This window comes from Prionailurus viverrinus, chromosome B1, assembly GCF_022837055.1.
Source record: "Prionailurus viverrinus isolate Anna chromosome B1, UM_Priviv_1.0, whole genome shotgun sequence".
In the NCBI taxonomy this organism is placed as follows: Eukaryota; Metazoa; Chordata; class Mammalia; order Carnivora; family Felidae; genus Prionailurus; species Prionailurus viverrinus.
The window spans coordinates 110,505,695-110,518,153 of NC_062564.1; positions in this window are offsets into that span (position 1 = coordinate 110,505,695).

A 12,459-nucleotide genomic window follows, 5' to 3' on the forward strand; every position below is an offset into this window, starting at 1 on the left:
AAGGAAAAGAGCATGGAGGTTCCTCAAAAAAATCAAAATATGGGGATTCTGGATGGCTCAATTGGTTAAGCGTCCGACTTCGGCTCAGGTCATAATCTCACAGCTCCTGAGCTCAAGTCCTGCATCAGGCTCTGTGCTGACAGCTCAGAGCCTGGAGCCTGCTTCGGATTCTGTGTCTCCCTCTCTCAGCCCCTCCCCAGCTCGTTCTTTGTCTCTGTCTCTCTCTAAAATAAATAAACATTAAAAAATTTTTAATTAAAAATATAACTACCATATGATCCAGCAAATATCATTTCTGGGAATATATCAAAAGGAAATAAAATCACTATCTTGAAGAGATATTTATATTCCCACATTCCCTGCAGCATTATTCACAGAAACTAAGGGCAACAATCTAAGTACCCATCCATAAATGAATAAAGAAAACATATTGTGTGTGTGTGTATATACATGATAGAATATATATAATATGTAATAAATACACATATACATATATACAATAGAACATACATACTGTTTTATATGTGTTTATATACATATACACACAATAGAAATTATTATAAGGCCTTAATAATGAAAGAAATCCTGTCATTTATGAAAACATGAAAGAATCTAGAGGTCATTATGCTAAGTAAATTAAGCCAGACCCAGAGACAAACATTGCTGATCTCACTTATATTTGGAATCTAAGAAAAAGGTCCTCATAGTGACAGAGTAGAATTGTGGCTGCCAAGGTACTGGGGAGTAGAGGAAAGAAGAAATGTTGGTCAGAGAAAACAAGGTTATAAGTTCTGGAGAACTAATGTACAGCATGATGACTATAGTTAACAATAACATACTGTATGCTTGAAATTTGCTAAGAGTAAATCTGAAGTGTTCTCACCACAAAAAGGGAGAGGTTAACTATGGGAGGTGGTAGACATGTCAATTAGCTTGATTGTGGTAATCATTTCACAATGTATGTGTACATGTCAAAACATCATACTGTACAACTTAAATGCATACAATTTTTATCATACCTCAATAAAGATGAGATAAAGAAGTGGCCTTTCTCAACATCTACAAAATACCAACAGCTAACATCATCCTTAATAGTAAAAACCTGAATACATTCCCCTTATAATTAGGCACAAGGCAAAGATGCTCTCTTTTGCAACTCCTACTCAATATTTTACCAGAAGCTTGAGCTAGTGCAGTAAGAAAGTAGTGTACAGATTGGAAAGGAAGAAACAAAACAGCCTTTGTTGGCAGATGACAAAATAGCATTACAGATTGCGTAGGTCAAAAGTCCCAAATGAAAAGAAACTCCTGGAATGAATAAGTGAATATAGCAAGGTTGCAGAATACAAAATTAATGTAAGAAAATCATTGCTTGTTTATACACCAGCAATGAATAATTCAATGCTCGATTAAAAATAAAAATACTGTTTACATGAGTTCCAGTATAAGATGGTAACATAGGAAGAGCTTGAACTCAACTCCCCCATGGTCACACCAAATCTATGCCTGTTTATAGAGTAATGCCTCCTAAAGGAGAAATGAGGGATGACTGAACAGTTTCACAAGAAAAGATAGAGACCACATATAGAATGGCAAGAGAGACAGAGACACAATAACAAAGGGAACGTACATTCACCCACATTGTGAACTGCAGTGGGGAGGGATAATATTGAGGGACCATGAGCAGATTTTTCTGCCCTAGGGCACAGAAAAAAAAAGCTGTGGTTTAAAAGGGTGATTTATATTTAATAGCTCCAGCTTTAGAACTCCCCCAAATGGCAGGGAATCTAATGGAACTCTCTCCAGGTTAGAGGGGCTGGCAAGGGACATGGTTTACATTCCATATCCACCTTAATAGTGCAGACAGGAGAAGGGTCTGAATGCCATAGCTGGCACGCCACCTCAGCAAGCTCCAGCCCCTTAGCCCACATGAGCCCCAGAGGCTCTGGAGCACAGAAAAAAATCAGAGAACCCTGAGACTGCCCCATCCCATGCCCACTTTGGCCCTTGTCATCTCATAAGGGCAACCCCAGCAAAGAGTGCCCAGGACCCCCAGCCCATGCCAGCCAAAGCTCCAGCCAGTTGAAGTCACCAGGCATAAAGGGGATGATCATACACAAGACCATTCTTTCAAGTTTAGGATAAGTAGCAGTTCTACCTAATTTATAGAAACAAACACAGAAAGTCAAGCAAAATGAGGAGGCAGAGGAATTCTCCAAATGATAAGACAAGACAAAACCACAGGAAATAAAAACTAAATAAAGCAGAGATAAGCAATATGTCCAATAAAGAGTTTAAATTAATGGTCAGAAAGATGCTCATTGGACTGGAGAGAAGGGTGGAATAACTCAGTGAGAATTTCAACAAAGATGGAAAATGTAAAAGAGAACCAAACAAAGATGAAGATTATAGTAACGGAAATGGAAAATGCACTGGAGGGAATCAACAGTGGATTAGCAGAGGCAGAAGCATGGATGAGCAATCTGGAAGACAGGATAATAGAAAGTGCTCAAGCTGCACAGCAAAAAGAAAAAAGAATTTTATTTAAAGGGTAAGTTAAGGGATCTCTTGGACACATCAAGCAAACAAACATTCAAATTTTAGGCATCCCAGAAGAAGAGGGAGAGAAAGGGGCAGAAAACTTAACTGAAGAAATAATAGCTGAAAACCTCCCTAAACTGGAGAAGGAAACAAACATTCAAGTTCAGGAAGCATAGAGATTTTCAATCAAGACAATATCCAATGAGGTTCACACCACATCACCTTGTAACTAAAATGTCAAAATTTAAAGATAAAGGGATAATTTTAAGAGCAGCAAGAGAGGAGTGCCTGGGTGGCTCACTTGGTTAAGCATTGACTTCAGCTCAGATCATGATCTCATGGTCTGTGAGTTCAAGCCCTACATCTGGCTCTGTGCTGACAGCTAGGAGCCTGGAGCTTGCTTCATATTCTATCTCCCTCTGTCTGCCTCTCTGCAGCTTATGTTCTGTCTCTCTCTCTTTCAAATATAAACATTAAAAATTTAAATAGAAATTAAAAAATAAAAGCATTAAGAGAGAAGCAAAATGTTATATACAAGGGAAACCCCATAATGCTATCAGCTGATTTTTTCAGCAGAGATTTTGCAGGCCAGAAGGAAGAGGTACAATATACTCAAAATGCTGAAAAGGAAAAAAACGTACAAACAAGAACACTCTACCTGGTAAGATTATCACTCAGAATTGAAGAACAGATGGAGTTTCCCAGACAAATAAAAAGTTAAAGGAGTTCCTCACCCCTAAACCAGCCTCACAAGAAATGTTAAAGAGACTTCTCTAAGTGAAAAGAAAAGTTGATAATTATGAATAAAAAGATGTAAAATATGATAACAAATACCTAAAACGTGGCGGGGGGGGGGGAGTAAAAAAATGTTGTTTTGAATGTGTCCAGTCTTAAGTGACCATCAACTTAATATAGACTCAGGATATTGTATATAAACCTCATGGTAACCACAAACCCAAAACCTATAATAGATACACAATAAATAAATAAATAAATAAATAAATAAATAAATAAATAAATAAATAAATAGAAAGCAAGCCAAACATAACACTAAAGAAAGTCATTCATCACAAGAGAGAACAAAGAACTACAAAAACAACCAGAAAACAATTAATAAAATGGCAACAAGTACATACCTATCAGTAATTAATTTAAATGTACATGGGCTAAAGGCTAATCAAAAGACATAGGGTGATGAAATGGATAAAAAAAAAAAAAAAAAAAAAAAAAACAAGACCCAACTATATGCTGCCTATAAGAGATTCACTTCAGACCTAAAGACACATACAGATTGAAAGGAAAACACTGGAGGAAAAGATTCCATGAAAATGGAAGTGGTGGGGGTGGAGGGCAGATGGGGAAGGGAGCCAGGGTAGGAACACTTAGATAAAATAGACTTTAAAACAAAGTCTGTAACAAGAGACAAAGAAGAGCATTACATAATAATCAAGGGGTCAATCCAGCAAAGGAATGTAACAATCATAAATACTTAATGTACCCAACATTGGAACACCTAATAAAAGCAAATATGGACAGACAAAAAGAGAGACACTGAGAGTAGTACAGTAATAATAGGGGACTCTAATACCCCACTTACATCAATGGGACAAATCATCCAGGCAGAAAATAAATAAGGAAACAGTGTCTTTGAATGAAACATAAGACCAGAGAGATTTAACAAATATATATGGAACATTCCATCCAAAAGTAAAAGAATACACATTCTTTTCATATGTACATTTTCCAGGATAGATTACATATTTGGCCAGAAAACAAGTCTCAACGAGTTTAAAATTGATATCATAGCATGTATCTTTTTTAACCACAATGGTATGAAACTAGAAATCAATCACAAGAAAAAAAAACTAGACAAAACACAAACGCATGAAGCTAAACAGCATGCTACTAAAAAACCAACGGGTCAATGAAGAAATCAATGAGTAAATTAAAAAAAAATACATGGAGACAAATTAAAATGAAAACATAATAGTCCAAAATCTTTGGGATACAGCAAAAGCAGTACTAAGAGGGAAATTTATATTGATACCAGCCTACCTTAAGAAACAAGAAAAATCTGAAACACCTAAAGGAACTGGAAAAAAAAAAAAGTAACAACAAGGATCAGAGCAGAAGTTAAAAATAAAAGACAAAAAAAGAGAAAAGATTAGTGAAACCAAGATTTAGTTCCTTGAAAAGATAAATAATTGATAAATTTTTAGCCAGACTCATGAAGACAAAAAGAGAGGACCTAAATAAATGTAATTAGAAATGAAAGAGGAAAGGAAACAGCCAACACCACAGAAACACAAAGGATTATAAGAGACTACTATGAAATTTCTATGCCACAAAATCGGACAAACTAGAGAAACGGATGAAGTTGTAGAAACACACAATCTTCCAAAACTGAATCAGGAAGAAACAGAAGTCTGAGCAGACCAAGAATTAACAAAGAAACTAAACTGGTAATAAAAAAAATCCAACAAACAAAAGTCCAGGACCAAATAGATTCACAGGTGAATTCTACTGAATATTTAAATAAGCGTTAATACCGATTCTTCTCCATCTATTCCAAAAAAATAGAAAAGAAAGGAAAACTTCCAAATATAAGGCCATCATTACTCTGATGCCAAAACCAGATTAAGACACTATGAGAAAAGAACAACAACAAAAACTATATCCCTGATAATAGTTCCCAGGCCAATATCCCTGATAAACATAGATGAAAATCCTCAACAAGACATTATCTAACCACAGTTAACAATACTTTAAGATGATTCACCACAATCAAGTGAGATTTATTCTGAGGATACAAGGGTGGTTCAATATATGCAAATCAATCGATGTGACACACCACATTAAAAAAAACAAAGGATAAAAATCCTATGATCATCTCAATAGATGCAGGTAAAACCTTTGACAAAATTCACCAACCATACAGATAAAAACTCTCAACAAAGGGGATTAGAGGGAACATATCTCAACATAATAAAGACCACATATGAAAAACCCACAACTAACATTACACTCAATGGCAAAAGCCAAAGATTCCCCCAAATCAGGAATAAGACAATTATGTCCATTCTCACCACTTTTATTCAACATAGTAGTACTGAAAGTCCTAGCGACATCAATCAGGCAAGAAATAAAAGGCATCCAAACTGGAAAGAAAGAAGTTAAACTCGCTATCTACAGATGACATAATGCTATATATAGAAAACCCTAAAGAATCCACCAAAAAACTATTAGAACTGACAAACGAATTCACTAAGATCACAGGATACAAATTCAACCTACAAAAATCTGTTGCATTCCTATACAATAATAACTGACTAGAATGAAGAAAAATTAAGAAAATTCTATTTACAAATGTGTCAAAGGCATAAACTTAACCAAGGTGCTGAAAGACCTGTAATCTGAAAACTATAAAATATTAATGAAAGAAATTGAAGAGGACACAAAAAATGGAAAGATGTTTCATGCTCATGGATTAGAATATTAAAATATCCATACTATCCAAAGGAATCTACAGATTCAATGCAATCCCTACCAAATACCAACAGCATTTTTTACAGAACTAGAACAAATAATACTAAAATTTGTATGGAACCACAAAAGACACTGAATAGCCAAATAAATGTTGAGAAAGAACAAAGCCAAAGGTATCACAAACCCAGATTTCAAGATCTGTAACAAAGCTGTTGTAATCAAAACAGTATGGTACTGGCTCCAAAACAGACACACAGATCAATGGAACAGAATAGAGATCGCAGAAATAAACCCATGCTTATATGGTCAGTTAATCTAGCAAAAAAACACAATGGGGAAAAGACAGTCTCTTCAACAAATGGTGCTGGGAAAACCAGATGGCTATATGCATAAAAATGAAACTGGGTGACTTTCTGACCCCATGGTTACAAATAAACTCAAAATGGATTAAAGACCTAATGTGAGACCCAAAACTGTAAAACTCTTAAAAGAAAATATAGACAGTAATCTCTTGAATGTCAGTCTTAGTATTTATGAATACATCTCCTTAGGCAAGGGAAAGAAACGCAAAATTAAACTATCATGACTACATCAAAATAAAAGCTTTTGCACAATAAAGAAACTATCAACAAAACAAAAAGGCAACCTACTGTATGTAAGATATTTGAAATGATAGATCTGGTAAGGGATTAATATACAAATTCTTCAAAGAAACTATACAACTCAAGACCAAATCAAACCAAAACAACAACAAAACACCAGACAATTCCATTAAAAATGGGCAGAGGATCTGAACAGACATTTTTCCAAAGGAGACATACAGCTGGGAAATAGACACATGGAACGATACTCAGGGAAATGCAACTCAAAACCACAATGATATATAATCACCTGACATCTGTCAGAATTTAAAAGACAAGAAAAAACAAGTGTTGGTGAGGATGTGGAAAAAAAAAAAACCTCATATACTGTTGGTGGGAATGTAAATTGGTACAGCCACTGTGGAAAACAATGTGGTTTCTTCAAAAAATTAAAAGTAAAGGGGTGCCTGGGTGGCTCAGTCGGTTAAACGTCTGACTCCAGCTCAGGTCATGATCTCAGGGCTTATGAGTTCGAGACCCACATCAGGCTCTGTGCTGACAGTGCAGAACCTGGAGCCTGCTTCAGATTCTGTGTCTCCCTCTCTCTCTCTGTCCCTCCCCCACTTGTGTTCTGTCTCTCTGTCTCTCTCAAAAATAAACATTAATTTTTTTTTGAAAAATTAAAAGTAGAAATACCATAATATCCAGTAATTTTCAAAGGTAACAAAAACACTAATTTGAAAAGATATGTGCATCCTTATGTTTATTGTAGCATTATTTGCAATACCAACATAAGGAAGTGACCCAAGTGGCCAAGCATCCATGTGGTCTACACACACACACACACACACACACACACACACACACACACACACTGGAATATTACTCAGCCATAAAAAGAAGAATGAGATCTTGCCATTTGCAACAACATGGAGGCTACCAAGCTAAGTGATATAAGTCAAACAGAGAAAGACAAATACCATATATTTCACATATAAGTGGAATCTAAAGAACAAGTGTAAAAACAAACATACAAAAAGCAGAAACAGATCCATAAATGCAGAGAACAAACTGGTAGTTGCCAGATGAAAAGGGAGTGAGGGGATGGGCAAAATGAAAGAAGGAGAATGGGAGATAAAGGCTTCCAGTATGGAATGAATAAGTTACAGGGATAAAAGGGAATAGGGAGTATAGTCATTGTATGGTGACAGATGGTAGCTTACACTTGTGGTGAGCACAGCGTAACATATAAACTTGTTGAATCACTATGCTATACACATAAGCTAATGTGACATTGTGTGTCAACTATACTTCAGTAAAAAATACTGTTTACAGTAGCACTAAAAAATAACGAACAAAATATATGCAGAATGTATATGCAGAAAACTACAAACTCTGAGGAAAGAAATAAAGATATAACAGAGAAATGTTGCATGTTCATTGATTGAAAAACTCAATATGTTAAGATGTCTTTTCTTCCTAACTTGTTCTATAGCTTCAACACAATCTCAGTCAAAATCAGGTGGTTTTGGGGGCGCCTGGGTGGCGCAGTCGGTTAAGCGTCCGACTTCAGCCAGGTCACGATCTCGCGGCCCGTGAGTTCGAGCCCCACGTCGGGCTCTGGGCTGATGGCTCAGAGCCTGGAGCCTGTTTCCGATTCTGTGTCTCCCTCTCTCTCTGCCCCTCCCCCGTTCATGCTCTGTCTCTCTCTGTCCCAAAAATAAATAAATGTTGAAAAAAAAAATTTAAAAAAAAAAAAAAAAAAATCAGGTGGTTTTGTAGATAATTGACAAAATGATTCTACAGTTGATATAAAAAAAAGCAAAAGCCCCAGCATAGTTAACACAATATTGAAGAAGAAAAACAAAGCTGCAGGATTTATACTACTCAATTTTGGTGCATACTATAAAACTGCAGTAATCAAGTAATCAATACTAGTGTAGTAGTAGTGAAAGAACAGACATACCAGTCATTAGAACAGACTAGAGAGCCAAAAAAATACACCCAAAGAAATATAGCCAACAGATCTTTGACAAAGGAGGAAAGGCAATTCAATGCAGCCTGACTAGTTTTTCTCAACAAATGATGCTAAACAATTGGATACCCAGATGCAGCAACAAAAGAAGAACCTAAAATTAGACCTTATACTTTTCACAAAGATTAACTCAAAATGCATCACAAACCTAAATATTAAGTGGAAAGCTATAGTAGTTTTGCTGTAGTGTCACAGACTAGGAGTCTGGAGTTCTCTCTTGTCCAGGAAGAGAGAGATGCAGAATTGAATATGAGAGAGGCTAATGTCCAGGAGGAGACAAGAGCCCCAAACAGGGGTTTCGTCTATTTATTGAGTTCACAAGATATTACCCACATGGTGAATATGAAGAAAACAAGATCTTACACACGTGAATGTGGCGAAAACAATCAGACAGTAATCATTAACTTGTATGTGTAAGAAGCAAAGGGTCTGGGGGGCAAGTGATGTTTGTGATCAAGGTACAATAGTATACTGGCACCAGATGGAAAGTAATTTCCTGCAGGTGATATAACAAATTACTTGTAATCTCATTACAATATCTCGCTAGCTAAACTTTGGTGCTTTTGCCCCATGGTGGCAGCTTTTCACCCTAAGCTTTTTTCTAACCCATTTATGTAAGCTGAACCTATTTTCCCACACTATAGTTTCTTTTAAATATAAAACTTCTAGAAGAAGAAAATCTTCACGACCTTGGGTTTGGTGGTGAGTTTTTAGATACAACACCAAAAGTGTAATTCGTGGAAGAAAAGATTGTTACATTGAACTTTTGCTCTGTGGAAGGCATTGTTAAGAGAATGAAAAGACAGGTTAGACTAGGAAAAAAATATTTGCAAAACACACATCTAGTAAAGGACTTCTATCCCAAACACACACACAAAAACCCTTAACAGTTGACAAGAAAAGAACCACGTTTTAAAAATAGGTCAAAGAAAATCTGAATAGACACCTGACCAAAGACTATATACAGATGGCAAACAAACATATGAAAAGATGCTTACCATTACAGGTCATTAGGTAATTACAAATTAGAATAGCAATAGGACAGCATTGCACATTCACTAGACTGGTTACAATTCAAAACACTTGATAACACAAATTGCTGGCAAAGGTATGAAGCAACAGAAATTCTCATTCATTGCTTCTCATTCATTGTAAAATGGTACAGCCACTTTAGAAATCAGTTTGGCAATTTCTTTCAAAGCTAAACACAGACTTACCATACAATCCATAAATCACACTCTTCTATGTATTTACCCAAATAGGTGAAAATGTCTACTCAAAACTCTGTTTTAGAATGTTAATAGCAGCTTTATTCATAATACAAACTAGAAGCAGCCAAGACCCTCAAAAGGTGAATGGGTGAACAAACTGGTACATCCACACAATGGAATACTGTCTCAGCAATTTAAAAAAGAGCTATTAAGTTACAAAAAGCCATGTATGAATCTTAAATCCATATTGATAAGGGAAAGAAACCAGTCTGAAAAGGTACATACTCCATGATTCCAATTAGAGGACATCCTAAAGATTAAGTTCCAATGATGATTAAAAAAATTAATGGTTGGCAGAGGCTTAATGTGGGGGGACATGTTGAATAGGTGAAACACAAGTCACATTTTTAAGGCTGTGAAAAAATCCCATATATTGTAGTGATGACTATATGACACTATGAGTTTGTCAAACCCACAGAATTTTACAGTATCAAGACAGAATCTTTATAAACATTTTAAAAATGCCATACAGGAAATTGGAGGGATCCAAGGATGGCACACAGAATGTGACGATACAATCTAACTGAATTACAAACGGATACAACAGCCTCACTGAAGAGGGTAGGGGAAGAGACACTGACCTAGGTAACTCTGTAACAGAGTGGAATCCATAAGACAAAAAGCAAAGGATCATATACTCTAATTGATAAAGTTCTTTCCCCTGGGTGTGTAGGTTTATTATAACTCTGATACCGCTATACACAAACACTGGAAGCAAACATTACATAAATGGAAAATGGGTGCTTTGAATGGGAGATTATGATAAATAAGGGACAGAGAATAGAAAGATCCATGTAGTAATGGATTCCAGTTGGAGATTTCAGTATGAACTCCTGTTGAGTTCAATGTAGATACAAATGATTACATATATTTGTAATGTATGTATGGGTTATTATACACACATCCATTTTCTTGCTCTATAGCTGAGAGGGTCTGGAAAAAACAATACCCCAGTAGCAACAATTATACCTATTGATCAGATCTTTTATACTTTCCTCCCGTGAAAGGAACCAGGACTCAGAGAAATGACTGGTTTCTGGGATTTGCCTATTCTCAATTTCTATCACTTACCAAAACGGAAAATTGCTTAGAAAATTCTCATGTCCCACAAAGTTCTAGATCTTGATAGCATTCTAATTTGTTTTTATTTCTGAAATATTTTTAAGAAGTTATATAAATATAGATATGTCCTGAGGCTGCCATAACAAAATACCATGAAATGGTGACTTAACCAACAAAAATACATTGTTTTATAGTTCTGGAGGCTGGAAGTCAGAAATCAGAGTGTTGAGAAGGCTGGTTCCTTCTGTAGTCTATAAAAAAGAATCTGCTTCTGTTTTGTGACTCTCTCCTCCTCTGGTAGCCTCAGGTGTCCCTTCATTGCAGGTGGTTTCCTCCCTGAGTCTTCACCTTGTTTTTACTCTACCCGTTTATTTCTGTGCCCAAATTTCTTTTCTAAGGACATGAGTCATATTGGATAGAGACCACCCTAATAACCTCATCTTAGTTTGATCATCTACAAAGATTTTATTTCCAAATAAGTTTGCATTCACAGATACTCTAGGTTAGGACTTCCACATCTTTGGGGAGGACACGATGACCCAGAACAAGAAGGAAGAGAAACAATGTCACTCCAAATGTCACTCCTTGGCATAAACAAAAATTTGAAACCAGAGTCCATTTATCCCATGATATTAGTCAGGACCTGGTGTGAGGGGATGTCCTATCACAACCAAGTTTTTTAAGTAAAACCTTTTATAAGTAAAAGTGCCTCCCCCCCCAAGTTTGAACTTTATAAAATGTTACTGTCATCTGATGTTTCCAGTTGGCATAATCTTGCTTTATTTTTATATGTACATAATTTTCTCCTCAATATTTCCCTTTTTCCATCACTGTTTCTTCCTATACAGTATGAAAATCTAAGTCCCTGATGCAGACTTTGGAACCTTCCCTGTTTTCTAATTATCTAATTAAGTTAGCTTTAGCCAACATGTATCATAAACTGGAATTATGTGGTTAGCAGGGTTTGCTAGGAATATGTGATCCTTAAACCCAGGAAAGAGGGATGGGGCTGAGCCAAAAGAAGGAGAAATCGATCATCTACAATGAGATGAATAGTGGTCAAGGAAAGGTAAGATTCTGCATATGCAATCCATTAATTTAGACTTGAATAATTAAGAAAACCGCTTGTAACGCAGATAAAATTTGTACAGTTCTTGGTTGTGATAGGACATCCTCTCACCCCAGATCCTGACTAATATCATGGGATAAATGGACTCTGGTTTCAAATTTTTGTTTATGCCAAGGTGCCATTGGTGCCTAGGAAACAGTCCTTGAACCTACTGCTGGAAAGATACATGTAGCATATGAGCCAATGAAAGCCATCCGAAAAATTGACCTAAAATTCCTGGATCTGAGACTGGTCAGTAGTTAGCATCTGCGGTTTCCACTTAGTAACAAAAAAGATCCTAATGCTGGCGGGCGTGGAGCGTACCCAAAACTTTTTGCTCTTTTTGGAAAGGCATGATAGACGAAGGGAGCATGC